Below are 13,709 nucleotides of genomic sequence, written 5' to 3'. Positions count from 1 at the left end.
GGAGTACCTGTATTCCAGCCCTGCGTCTCACTAAGAGTTCTTGTTTGATTGTTTGCTTTGATATATCTATGCATGTCAAACAGAAAAATGACTGGTTGTAGCAAGTGAAACCAAGAATAAAACCCAAATGAGAGGCTCAGCTGTTGAAGTGACTACTGCCTAATGCCATAGCAACCTGACATATGCATTTTAAAGCTTTCATGAAGCTCTAAAGAGGAGCTCTTAAGCTTTGAATAGAGCAATGCTAACTTCATTTAGTCACATTTAAACACTTTCCTTATATGTGATCCCTTGCAATATCTGCTCTTATGTTCTCGCTTGAACTTTTTCATGAGATCCAGGAGCAGCTTGCACTTGTGCAGCAAGATAGACACAGCACAGTTAATTTTATAATCTGCCTTTCCTAATTTCCTTGTTTCCAAACTTTCCTAAGTTTTACTCATGTATTTTTCCTTTCATCTTCCTGTGTTCACCTGGGAGATATATGAAACACAAAGACTAACAAAATAGGGATGCAGTCCAAGCCTCGAGCCTGTAGTTGACTAACAGCAAATACTAAGCCTCTACTAAGCCTATCTGGATCAGATAGGATCCAGCTGAGCTCCAGCCTTCCTCAATCTGTACAGACACACTCCCTAATACTTCTCAACTGATTCAGTTGTGCAGGCAGCAAAATGCTTATAAATACCTTGCTGAGATGCAATTGTTCTAATACATTTGACACATCCTTTGGTATAGTTTGCTCACTGGCTTTGGGAAAACAGGAAAAGTCAAAACCCTTGTCATAATCAGAAAGTTCATCATACTACTGTTTAAAATCTCCCAATCACAAAAGCACGTGGTGAGTCTTACCAAACCCAGACCTTTCCGGTATTTTGACCTCAATTTTAGAAAAACAATTCAAGATCTAGAAAGCCTGTCATATTGATGACACCAAATCTTAGCCCTTCTGTGTATATACAGAAAGCAAGTTGTATTGCATCAAGGGAACTTAATCCATCTCAATTGGTACAAGCTTATTCAAATGGATGTAGTTAATATACATTTATCTCCTTCACCTTATCCTATCCCTCCAGAAACTGTGCTTTGCCTCAAAAAAAACACAATACTATTAAAACAAATCCCAAGAGTATAATTTCTAAAATGTGGCTACTGAAGACAAATGACCTTTTTGCTAGGAAAAATAATTAATAGTCCAACCAAATGTTAATAACATTTAGGTCAAACTGAGTACAACTTTTGGTCCTGTAAGCACTAGAATTCCACAGCTGAAAAATCATATTAAGTTTTGTACTGCAATACACAGTGTCTGTTTCAATATTTCCATGAGCTTTTCTCCAATCTGTAGCAATTGCCCAGACTGCAGGTGTTTGCCACAGACCAGCTTTTTCTGTTATTTCTGTTCTAGTCTTGCCACAATTAATTTAATATAACTTAGATAATTACTCCTCCCTCCTCTCTCCCACATGGTACATTACCACCTTTGAGGTCAAACTTGCAGATTTGCCAGCACAGACAGGACCGAAAAGAGTGGGTCCAATGATTCCCACATCACATTTTCTGCACATGAAGAGTACCAAAAATGTGGACACGAGCTGTAGATCTCCATAATCTACTGCTGAATATGTTACCATAAGCAGGTCCTTTCACAGCTGTCTCTGTTTAAGGTCATCACAACATCTAGACTGGAGAATATCTGTGTGTTCTTTAGCATGGACATGTTACCTAACAGTGTGGTTTTTCAGGGCATTTTTGTATATGTATTTGGTGTAAATTACTGTGTTCTTTCACATAGCAGACAGAAGTTGAGAAACCTAGCATATAAGCCTTTACTTCACTCTTTGTATATGCACCTCCATGCTTTGTAGATACTTGGGTACAGTGTTTTTGCAAAATACCCTCTTAAAAGGGTTTTTTTTCCTATTTATGTTATATTTTTCAGCTGAATATTAAATGATTTTCCATCCATAATATTAATATTTTACAAAAAAAAAAAAAGGCTTAAAGTTTAAGGGCAAAAATCTAGATGTCCCTAGTTGATTGCAATTATTGTATCTTCTTTCTTTTTTAGTAACTCAGAGTAAATTTGCCCCAACTCTCAGTATGGGTGATGAAGAGTGAAGGAAGCAATGGAAACTACCATTGCTACCTATGGAGGCTACCATGCTGCCTTACAGGACTCCCAAAGCATGCTTACAGTTTTCGTTGCACCAGACCTGGATTTTGTCAACTACATAAGCACAAAAATTAATTCCATCCAGCACTGATTAACAATAATATTCATTAACAGTTTCTTTACTCTGACTTGGGGTTTGCTAACCAGGAAACTGTGCCATTTCAATATCTCTCACAAAATTTGTCTCTTAACAGGAAGGACAAAGAATATCTTGGTTAAAGCTGACTGCCCCCTTCACTCTTTAGCATTTTGTAATTAGCAGTTTACAAAAATGCAGTTGTGGAAGCAGAGCACTAGTTTTCACCCTTTTCACCATTTTTCCTAATTGCCATGAAACCTGCACAAGTGCTACTCTAGTTCTCAATCATACTAGAGCTTTCTCTCTCAACTGCCTTTCCTCAGTGAGGCAGATTAATAGACTTTTCCAGTACTTTTTAGGGTTTTCCTGTAGAAGACAGCAATTCTTCTTTGCATCTCTCTTTGTGATCAAAATTAAACCTGTCCAAGTCTTAAGACTCAAAATGACTTAATTTTTTAATTAAGACATTACACACGGGAGAGAAAGCTTTCCCTGGAAACTTGGTTCAGTTTTTTACTAGCCCCACAGGGTGCCTGAGAGCTAATGAAGTGAAGGAGGTACTAATTATATAGCCCAGTGACAAAATACCACCCCATTCAGGGCGAAGCAGAGGATTGAAAAGGTTAGGATGACCTTTTATTCCTTCTGCTCTGCCCTGAATGGACCTTTCCTGCACCAGACTTAGATAACCCACAAAAAGGAGAGTTGAAATCTGTATTGCTTCCAAGAGGGACCAAACTGGAGGAAAAGCAGGAACCTTAAATGACCTTCTGTTGAAAAAGAGAAAGGTTATCAAATCAAAAGGTGAGAGGTTATTTACTTTCAGGCTTGAAGCAAAACATGTGTAATTGGTTCAAATGATATTAAGCATCACCTTGTCTCAGCAGCTTACTTAAGACACTTTTGATCAGCATTTAGCTGATCAAAGTATCAACTCGAATATTTAGCTTTGCATTTACAACATAAAATATCTAATTAGTTAAAGAGTTTCTCGATGTATGCAGCTAACATTTCTTTACAAGTCAAATCATTTTAGCACCTAGGGACAGTGTTTGATATAGAGAATATTTTTCATAACATATTTAATTAACACTGAAGTCCTGCCTGCCTTAAGCTTTGGTTGGGGGTAAGATGCAATACAGGATCCTGCCCATTTGGGATGGGAAGTTAGAGAATTTAAGTACAGCTTGGTAAAGAAATAAAAATCAGAAATGTAAAAGAAATTCTTTTTGGTTCCTTTGATATAGAATAGAAATATTCCCTTCCTGTGTCATCTTTTATAGAGAATACAGTTGCATTGACAGAAATTAGCCCAGAAAGAAAATTATCGAGGAGGTGTACAAAGGCAGACAAAAAAGCTTTATTTTTACTACAGAACTTTCAATATAGTAACTTGTGTGACAGCAAGTGACTTCATGCACTATTTAATTTGTGGAGTTCTTCAAAGAAAATAATTAATCCAAATGAACATTTCTGTAACTTGCCTTTTGCCTTTCTTTTGGTTCGTGTACAATTTCAATATGTTCATTTCCATATCTGTTATTATTCTGACATGAGTACATCATTAATTAATGGCAACATGGTTTTCAAATTGCAGACTGAGGATGAGCAGTTACTCAGAATATGTATAAGACATTCCCCTTCATTGAAATGATGCCTAAGGTGTCACATTCAAGAAAGCAAGTGTTGCTTGCTAATTCAGACTTGAGATATCTGTTCATTAACTGCTGTCTGTGTGAGATACAGCAGAAGCTTTACTGGTTTTCTTGTAGCTTAAATTTTCTAATGAGTGTAATTAGGGAATATTTTTTACTAAGTTCTTCATTTATTACATATACCTATTCCTTAGAAATGCCAGGGAAGCTTGTTACATGGATAATAGTCTTTAAGTAATTAAAGTTGATAGGAGCCTATCAGAATTCTTTCTCTAGTCAGATAGTATTTACTCTGGTCCTAAGGGCTTTCTAGTTCATTTTCTGTCTAAGATTTTTGATCTGTGCTCTTATCATTTGGGAACATGCCTGAGCAGTCAGCTAAGAACACCTCTCATCAAAAGACTCGCCTCATGTGGAAGCAGAACTGATTATTTTTTTGCTGCTCTTCTATTGCTCAGAAGAAAATATGATGGATGATGTAAAAGATCCACTTCGCTAAGGTTTAGCAAACAATCTGTGTCATAAGGCTTATTCGTGGCTAAAATTTCCAGTTACTGGTGTCCACCTCTGTTTCTGGATTTTGTTTCACGAACCTACCACCTAAGAATTTGCAGGAGAAAAAGCTATGTCTGTATATGTATTTCTTGATAGACTCTGCCAGCAGAGAGACTTCCTATGGCAAATATTTCTGGAGACAAATAATTTAAACCCCAGCCCTGGGTATATAGACAGAAAGGAGGAGAAAGGGAAAAAATTGAGCTGTGTAACTAAAGGAATATTTCCCCACACAAGCTGAGAACGTCAGCCTGTGGCAGCAGCTTGCAGTGGGACTGGCTGCAACTACCAGCACAGGGAGTGTGAAACAGCCCCTCAGTAAAGTTGCTGACACCTTCCCACAGGTGGGTGCATCAGCAAGCTGTCCTGGGACAGACCCCCATGGCTGGCAAAGAGGCATCAGCAGCCTTGCCCTCACAGCTGGATGTTGTCCAGGGGATCTGCAACCCTGCAAAAACCCGTCTCCCAGAGAACATACGCCTGGCAAGTGCCCAAGGAATATGTTCTTCTGCCGTGCCTCAGGCTAAAATTATGCCCAGGGCAGCATGAGGACCGGGCTGCTGGATCAACTGTGCCCAAGTTAGCTTTGGGAGCTCTGGCAGACCTGATGAAACAATGCCTTCCTGATCAATGTTTCTGTGATTCCAGTCCTGAGCAAATCTGTTGCACTTGTGGGAAATGGAGACGGCAGTGCACGCTCACAGGCTGGCAGGACTGCAGTGTCACTGTCCCTGCTGCTCTGAAAAAAGGCATTTGACTGCCAAACATAGGAGAAGTGATGTCTGCAGTACATAACTGAGCAGAGCTGGGGCCAAGAATTCCATCTTTGCTTGTGAGGCCCTGAGAGACCTCCTATCCTTGCTCATCTCCAGCACTACCAAGAACCTCCATTATGAGAGACTTCAATTAATTTTGTAGAGGGTTGCCAGTGGATTTCTAGTTACCTGACTGAGAATAGAAACTTCACCCCCCTTCTAGCTTCGCTGTAGCCTACTACACTGCAGGTTTGAAATCTACATTTGAAAAGCCCTGGGTTTTGTGTAAACTTCTTCTATCAGTAATTTCTTGCTGCTGAAAAGAAGAATGAACTCTTAATTCAGGTTTTCTTTGGAAAGGCACATACACGCTAATGGCATTTTTGTTTCTCAGTATTATTCGTGCCCAGTCAGACAAAAGGTCATTTTGCTCTCTTAGTTTATTGCATGGATCTAGGGTTGCCTCCTGCAAGCTTCCTCAAGATAAAAATAGGGCATGCCTGGTCCCCATTAGTTTACATAGTGACAGTATCTCATAGTTACCTAGTTGCCTACCAATCCAGAAATTCTACCACTTAAAGCCCCTCCAGCTTGTACAACAGTCATTACAGAAAAAAAAAAAAAAAACAAATCTGAAGCCATAGTTACACAGAAACCTCACAGGTTTCACACACGGCTGAATCACACTAGTGGGAGTACCTGAGAAAAATCCTGCATCACAGGAAATTTACTGTGGCTTCCACGTCTCACAAACAAAGTCTCTTTAACAGTTATTTCTTCTGACAGGAACCAACAAATTACTGAAATCCACATCTAAACAAGGCTACTCCAGGGCACAATTTAGGATAAGAGCAAACTTGGGAACCCTTATATAGACATATATCCACTTCAGAGTAAACATTGAACGCATCACCTTTTAGTCTGTCAATGACTTATGTGAAACTGAAAAAACATACAGTTTTCATGAGCCTGGCCATGGATTTAAAGTCTGTGCCCAGTGATCTACGGAATCCACTAGACTTGAGTCAACAGAGTTAAGTCAAGAGACATAAGACCACGGTCATGATAGTAGTAATTCAGAGAAAGAGCCTGTTTAAGCCAGCATCCAGTCTCTAACAGTGATCATATGTGGATACTAAGTCAATAAAAATAAAAAAGAAGACCAAGAAAAGGGCAAAACCAAGATCATAACTATTTCATATTTCATTTAGTTTGCTTATCAATGAGCAACAGTTGGAAGGAAGCCACTTGAGCAGTTCCTTGCTTTGAATATTCCTGTAACTTCTACCTAGTCCAAAGCTACTAAAGCTGCTAACTGTATATGCTATACAGTTTTATATATTGTACTGGTTTCACTGGGAGATTATGGGACACAAAGTCTCTGAGACATGTGACTGTGCTGCAAGAGGCGAATATTTGGCTTCCACCTGGTGTAATGTTTTCATCAAACTGAATTTCTTTCCTTACTTTATTTTTTTTATCTGTTGAGAAGCATATAATTGAGACATCATTTATTCATTTCACGTTCATGGCAGTAACATCTCCAACATAATACTGGTTTTAGAGGTGAGTGGCCTTTTGATAAGTCACTTTTGTTTGTTTTTCACTGTTTCAGCCTGGATGCAATACCTGGTTTAATCTGAAGAGTGCAAATTTTTGTTATTCAACTAGTGCATACAAATCCTAGCAATTCTTAGACTTTATAAACTTCATCAAAACAGGTTAGATTTTCCTTCCATCGATGTGATTCTTTTTCCAAGTGTTTGCGATGAGTAGTTTTTAAAAAATTACTTTCAAATACTCCAGTTCAAACTTTACTATATTATGTTGCAATTGACAAAGATTTGTTATTGCCGTTGGGAAATTACCCCTTGAAGAATGGTCTGATGTGTTCACTCTCACTTTGTTTTCCTCTGTGCCCTTGCAAAGGAAATTAAATAAAGAATAGGGACAGCTGATTGAAGCACAATGCATTCAAAAATTAGGCATTGTACATAACATGTTTTATCTCAACCTTTTATGCTTATGCTTTTCCGCCACATTATATTTTTATGTTCTTTATTTTCTGCTAAAAGTAATCTTTGTTTTTTACATATATGTATAATTTAATGTGTTTTGTCCAGTTGTAATTTCTTTGGAACTTGAAGACAACAGTTACAATAGTCTCAAGACTTCTTTAACAAAATATTATATTCTCATTCATAGTCATAATTTCAAAATATCTGAATGTTAGACCGAGTTTTGAAACTGCACTCACCCAAAGCTCTGGAGAGGAAAAAGAGTAGTTAATATATTACAAAAGAGTGTGTGATTACAGATTGCTAAGGCTGACTTGAAAGCAACCAGATCAAAATGTCAGAAATAGGGGTGAACATGCATAAATTATTCCCCAGGCAATCCAGCTATATCTCTTTTTTGTTAGTTTGAATTATTTCCTATTTCTTTAATCTAAAAGTTGTCCTTTCTTGCAGTTGTTAGGGTGTTTTCTTTTGCTAATAAAAAGAACTTTGTCAATTAAAAAAAAGGTTGCTTTTTTAACCGGGTAACATTTTAAAATCAGAATTTTCTATCATCCAATATCTCATTAACACATACACAAAAAGCACAGTAGTATAATAGGACAAAATATGAAGAATTTAATTGATGTTTTTCTTCTGTCATTAGCAACTTTCTTGGGACCTACTTTCTTGTAAAACAGTATTATGTTCTCATCAAGGGGTATGATATACTAAGCTCTATGTTGCTACGAAAATTGTCAGATTAAATTGAGACAAGCATATAACACTTAATGTTGAACTGTAGCAAAATAACAGAATAGCAGAATAATTACTAGCCTAGTTATGAGATGTACAGACAACTGTGCAACCCAGCTTATTAACTGGCATAGGGAATATTTTAAAATGCTTCACATGGACAGTGTTTTTCAGAAATCAGAACAGCAGACAAAACTCATGTAGCTTCTTCATTTTCATCATCTAGAGAGTATACTAGTATACATGTTTTAATGTCAATTGCTGATAGTTGGTTTTTCCACTTAACTACATCAATAAATATTCAAGAGTTAATGAAATCATTATTTTTTACTCATGGACCACTGATACTTGAAGTTCTAGAGGCATGAAGCTTTCAAGTCATCGCAGGATAAGAAGATGTTTCCTTGACTCTTGGAGACCTCATGACTAGTTGCCTTTATCAGAAGTCACAGGACACGTGGGTTCACCTGGAAAAATATCACTCCATATCCAGGCATTCAATGCACCCACTCTCACAGCTGGGTGAAAACACTCCTCTGCCCTGTCATTTTCCTCAAAACTCCTGTTTGTCCAGAGACAGCAAATCTAAATGATATGCACTCTGCTGGCTGGGTTACCCCAGGTAATTTGACACCAGGCAAGTTTAAGGCTAGGTTTATTCTAGGAAACAAGGGGCTGAGTTCTTGGCCACAACTTGGAAACATTACAAAAGTGCCTCAAAGTACTTTTTTGCTTAGGGGAAGCCTAAATATACAGCCAACATTAATCTCCAGCTATCGTTTCCATTTGAGACATCCCTTAGCCATGGAAACAAATGACCAACTGAACTACAGTCTGTCTTCAGAGGGCTACTTTTAGAATGGGACCCCAGCTCCAGTTTTACAGCTCCCATTTGTTTGGGGGCTTAGGTTTTCATTGCTATGGAAGCAAACAAATTTTCATGCACTGCTTGGCATTTGTTAGTATGCCAAGGAAATACTCTTAAAAGTTTGTCAGAGACTGACTCCCCTTTCATAGGGAAAGATGCTTGGCATTCTGCTACGTCTTCCCACATTTACCTACTTTTAGGAAGACAGCTGACACTACTACATTGTGACACTACAACACTGCAGTCAGAATTAACAGTTTGCAAGTCGCATGGTACATTTCTCATCTTGCAGCAGATTCAGTTCTTTTGTCTACTAATTTTTACAGAAACAAAACATAACAGTATAATGATGGATAACCAACACTTAATTTTAAAGATTCTTGCACTGTAGTTCTCATTTTTGTCTTTTCTTTTTCAGCCCTGTCTCGTCTCTGTTTTTCTTAAAATTTTTAACTATGTGTTCTTATGGTCTTGGTAATTTTTCTCATTTACTTCTAAGTTACAGTTCTCTGACACCTAATAACTTATTATCTCTGTGAAACCTCGCCTGCTTAATATATTTCTTATCCACCTGAGAGAAAAGCTCAGAGCTCAGGGAAGTGCTGTTCAATTAGCCTGTGCCTGAGATAACAGGGGCCAAAGGTAGTGTGCTTAACTTGTTTTGCAACAGCTTCCTACATGTCCTCAGCTTAAGCTGACCTACCTTGAACTCTTCTCAGCTTCAATCTGAGTTATAAATCAGTGTAATCATATCTAAGAGGAGGTTTTGATTGAAAACCTTCTTTTTTTTTTTTTTGATGGGCAACTGTATTATGTTAAGCCTCCCTGAATTCTGTTTAAATCTTTCAACTAGTAAAGATGAGTCAATTTTTCACAATAAAATTGAAGTCATGTTTTATTAATGGCACGCTTTGGATTGCTTCACTCTTCTTTCAGTCCATTATATCTGTTATAGCTCTTAGGTTTCCAGGTACTCTATTTTAGGTGATTTTAATATATTAGTAAATGGCATTGAAAATCTTGGTACTCTTGTAACATTTAGTGACAGGTATATCAGTTGCATTTTTAAGCTAGAAAGCAAAAGTTTATTAGTTTGTTTGACTGAATAATAGCATCTTTTATGACACTACAGAAACAGTGAGTTTTTAAGGCATTTGAATTAACAATAAATTTTTTCAGTATTACTTAATATTATTACAGATTTTGAACCAAAAGAGAATCTAGGCCCAGTTTATAAAAGGATGTGGGTTTTACTATCTGAAAGCTTGACACAGTCTCCAGAAAGATTTTCTCTTCCTTTCTGGCAGGCTATTAGCCACATAACAAAATCAGAAGGGTTTGGGTATTTTTTTTCTCTCCTTGCCTAGAACACCTCCTTGGTGCTAAAGCACTGCTATAATCTTTCATTATAGGCTGAATTTAACATAGTACAACAAGGTTTTCCTGAAAGTTTACTGGCTTTCTAAAGGGTCACCTTCCTAAAGTCATTCCATGACTCTCTCAAGCGTGAGAAGTACAGAACATAAAGGCTATAATATGAAGGTGATGCTGTAGAGACAAAAGTACAGAATGGTCTTTTAAAGTAGTATGGTTACACGAGAATCACTGAACTAAAGGAAGGCTTTGATTCAGAAATGGACTGATATGAAGATTCTTAACTAAAATCTTGCTATATATTAGCTCTGAGAGAAATTTTCTGTTGCTTATTCTCTAGGAGTTTGAATATCAGTATTTCATTAACCAGCTTTTGTAAGTGGGCACTGCATTCAGATGTTAGTATAATTAAGCTAGTTTAGGGGGAAGCACAAATATGAAATTCAAATGGACTGTACAGTCCTCACTTATTAAGCCTTCCTAAATGGTGTGCTTTACCTCCTAAATGAAGTAATGCACTTACCTTAATATCAAGAAGATAAGATACATTTAGAAAGATCTACCTATTTGCACCAAAATCCACTTACCTATAATTTCTACTTTCCTGAAAGAAGGCATGTCTATGGAGAACACAATGAAAATTAATGCAATAGCAATCTGGTAATGCATTCAGAAGGAAAGATAAAAGAAGAATAATCCAGTGAAACTCTAGGTCTCTAGAGATGTGAGCTGTTTCTTCAAAGTGGGAGTAATACAGCAGCAAATCTAAAATCTTTTTTAGTTCGGATTGCAAAGATACTGATAGATGATGGCAATAAAATAAGTATTTATATGTGTATAGCACTGAGAATTCCAGTTGGAAAAGAGAAATTAATAGAGTAAAGATTTGGCAAGTTGAAACAGTCTGAAGGGATACCCACTTGAGTAAAGCTGGGTAAACAGTTTTTACTCTGAAATTGAGCCAGAAGTTATAGGGAAGTAGGAAAAAAGTGGAATAAAATAACTATGCTTTCAAGTCTGGGTTAGCAGATGACAAACATTTGCTTACTGAAGAGTAAAGCAGAGCTGACACAGCCATGGAACCAACAGACATGGTCAGTGAGCTCGTCTAGAGGTTCTTTGGGAAGGAATTAGAAAAGCAACACAAGATTCTGAATGGGCACACAGGCTGTCTGATTTTATTGGTCTAATGTTTCAATTTTTTAAGAAGATGAATGCACTGGGCAGCCTTGAGGTGGAATGCTAATGCAAAAGTTCAGAAAAAAAAAGTTAATAAGCACAAGCACTAATTCTTCATAAAGCCCTTGTAATCCCTAAACTGCAGATTCAAAAATTCAGCCGCTGTACACTCTTTTGACAATTTATGTGCATTTATTAGAATCTTCACTGGTGATTGCAATTAAAGGAGAGACAGAGCCCCAGAAGTGTGATTTTCCTTTCAGCTTTTTAAAAATGTTCTTTCTGCTGCATTCTTAAATTGATTCCAGTGTCTCCATTTGGTATCTGTCCTCCAAATCAAAACACGCAGGAGTGAAGATTCAACACCTTCTTTTCAAGTGGCATAAACAGGCTTGCATGATGTCCTCAAATGACTCAAAATTGAATGGAAAAGTAGTGGCCTCCACTTCCTTCTGTGGATTGCTGAGGCATGTAACTCCAAGCCTGTGAAAAAGGCAGTGATACAGCTTGTTCAGAACAAGTAGCAAAGAATTTGATTTCTTAGCAGATGCAGGAAAGGCAAAGAACTGCTTAGTAGAATCTATTAAATTTTCCTAACTGGGACAAAGTATGCTTGTTTCCAGTGTCTAAGCAACAGATTACAATAAAAGTGTCTGAAAAGCATGATGCAAAGAACTCAATTTAATCCAAGTGACTGTGTTTATGTATTAAAGAAAAAGACAAGCTAAAGTAACAGCTGAAATTATGTATCAGGTTACTGAATTGCAAACAGTTACAACTTTTTCCTCTCACATCTTGGAAATCTTAGCCAGGCCTGTTCGGTTCTGCCATCACAAACCTTTACGAGGCCGTTGCTTAGAACTATGGAATTGTAAATTGTTCTGGAATGGAAAATGTGCATTAAATTTTACTTTAAGAAGAAAGAAATTATAAAAGTCTGGAGCAGGATATAGGGAAAATCTAATGCAGAAATGAGGTTAATTCAGGGATTTTGACAGGAGGATAGACATTTTTGGAAATTATTTGAATAAAAATTGATTTTTTTAATGCAATTTTTTTGCATGTGGGATAGGAAGAAAATCCTAGAAATGTAGTGTCTCAGGTCTGTCAATTCTGTCTGCACAATCACACAAATCCTTCCCTGATGGTGATATAGATGGACTCCTGCACAGGATGTACCAATATGGAATTTAAAAAAAAAAAAAAATAACCAACCAAACAAAAATCCCGACAAAACCAACCAAAAAGACCACCACACTAGAAGTTCTAGGATAAAATTACTCTAATGTGATATTCCAATTTAAAACTTCCTTTCTAATGGAAAAATACTCTTTGTGGCTTGGAGGAACTGGGTGTGGGAGGAACTTTCAACCTTTCCCTAGCAAGGGTCTGCTTGTTAAATTGAAGTTATGCATATAACCTTAGAAAGCAAAGTGTGCTTTATCTCCTCACTCTTTTTCTCTTACACATGCTTTCAGCTATGGAGAGGGCTCAGGAAAACTGGCCAAACTGGTTGTTTATTTAATGGAACTAACACACTTCTAATTTGGGCAACAGAGCTGAGTCATGGCTCACATAACTGCTTAGCACTATTTCTCTCTTTCTTATTTACAGCTCAGGAAAAAGAAGCCCACGTGATGTTGTTTCACATGATGCTGATACTGAAGATCAGATACCTGATCAGTGGGGCCCCAGCAGCGGAAATATCTTTAGCTGGAAAATTAAACTAAGAGATTATACTGTCACCAAAGCAGGCTCATAAAAGTATTCTTATTAAATCTCTCCACAGGACTAAGGAACTAATAAATTAGCTAGCTCCTTAAATGAAAACTGCTAAGTATCAAACCCAACAATGAATCTCACCAGTAAATTTTGAATTGCAACAAAAATCAAAGATCCTGAATATTTACTTATCTGTCTATTCCTAATTGTCTGTTGATTACAGAATGAAATTTGAGTGTGAAAATGTTACTCTAAAGCTTGTTCAGCCTCAGGCAAGTTATTTGATGTGCTACTGCTCATGCAGCCACTGGGTATTAAAGACAGGGTAAGGTATGTGGAGCCGGAGGAATGCAATATTGCTGTCAGGTGATGCCCAGAAATACCTCCTAGTGTTTTGTTTCAGAATAGCAATGCAGTTAAATATAAAGAAGTCAGGGTAAACCAGCTTGTTACAGAGTTTACATTAAAAATGTGTCTCAAATAAGTTTCAAAAATATTCTAGGTTTGCAGAGCCGTATAAAAGCTGCTGAGGTAAGCAGACTCTGCTCAAACAGTTGAAGCAGTGTCAACTCATTACTTCTCTCTTTCTCTCT

The 13,709-nt window shown here is 37.3% G+C and overlaps 1 long non-coding RNA gene across 1 annotated transcript; it reads left to right on the top strand.

The window, feature by feature from the left end:
- Window positions 1-2,874: 2,874 nt before the first annotated feature.
- On the top strand, window positions 2,875-13,297 carry LOC135406641 (uncharacterized). The gene is made up of 2 exons (XR_010426394.1): window positions 2,875-3,059; window positions 13,009-13,297. It is a non-coding gene; the product is annotated as an uncharacterized LOC135406641 (long non-coding RNA).
- Window positions 13,298-13,709: the final 412 nt, after the last annotated feature.

This window comes from Pseudopipra pipra, chromosome 2 (assembly GCF_036250125.1).
Source record: "Pseudopipra pipra isolate bDixPip1 chromosome 2, bDixPip1.hap1, whole genome shotgun sequence".
NCBI classification, from domain to species: Eukaryota; Metazoa; Chordata; class Aves; order Passeriformes; family Pipridae; genus Pseudopipra; species Pseudopipra pipra.
This window is presented reverse-complemented; position numbering and strand designations above follow the sequence as displayed.